We start from the raw sequence: 1,110 nt of genomic DNA on the forward strand, positions 1-1,110 counted from the left end.
ATCCAGCTAAGGAATCTAAAGATTTCTGGACAAATGAGACATCTGAAGAAAAACGACAAATCATCCAGAATAAATGTCCCCCCAAAAAGAGTAAATTGACCTACTGTTATAGCACATTTTCAATGGGATAAAATTTTATAAATCTTCCCAAATGTTTCTTTCTGCTGTTCTCTACAGACATATAATACAAATGGTTTTTTTTTGTAGGCCCAGTCCAATTCAAAATTAAAGCTGGGTTTGGAGTTGAATGTGGCTCTTTCCTTCTCTAAACCCAAGCATGCTTGTTAAACTAAAATCCAAAATAAAATGAAAACATGGAACATGCAGGTGGAAGTGGGGCTGGAAATGATAAATCTAACTGCAGCCATCATGGCCAGTTCTCACTCCGAAAACTAAAACTGAGGGGGCTAAGGAGTGTGAAAGCCTGTGTATGTAGGGGTTCTGTGCAGAGACCAGCAGTGGAGCTCGCCGTAACAGCTGGACTGAGAGATGGAGAGGGGATGAATACAGAGTGAAGACAGGGCAGACCTGGGATGAAGGTGTGTGATCAGGAAAGCCATCCATGTTCTCATCCATGCTCCTTCATAGTAACAACTACAGGAAATTCTTCTGCATAAATACTTATAAACCACATACATGTTATTATTTTTCATTTATATTTTTAAGGCATATTTTAAGTCTTCACACCTTAACATTTTTTTCTGTTTTTTTTTAAGGTAAAAATCACCAAACATCACACATTTTTAAGTGATAATGGCTGAGTGGTATTTAGCACATTCATGGTATGGGCAAACCATCACTTCTCTCTAGGTCCAGAACAGTTTCCTTGCCATTCACCCATTCAGTAGTTACTTTCTCTTCCCAGTAGGCTGCAGGGTTTCTTTACATTACAAGTAAACAGAATACACTACATGGCTGTTCCATCTTCCTCCACTTAGCACATCTTTTCACAATCCACTCACTGTTGCAACATGTATCAATACGTCTTTCTTCTATGGTCAGATAATATGTACCACGTATATGTTATTTTTAATTACATCAATGTGTCCCTCTGAAACACTGTGGTGATTTTATAAACAATCACAGTTGATTCTCACACCTCAGTAGGTA

This window comes from Microtus ochrogaster, linkage group LG2, assembly GCF_000317375.1.
Source record: "Microtus ochrogaster isolate Prairie Vole_2 linkage group LG2, MicOch1.0, whole genome shotgun sequence".
NCBI classification, from domain to species: Eukaryota; Metazoa; Chordata; class Mammalia; order Rodentia; family Cricetidae; genus Microtus; species Microtus ochrogaster.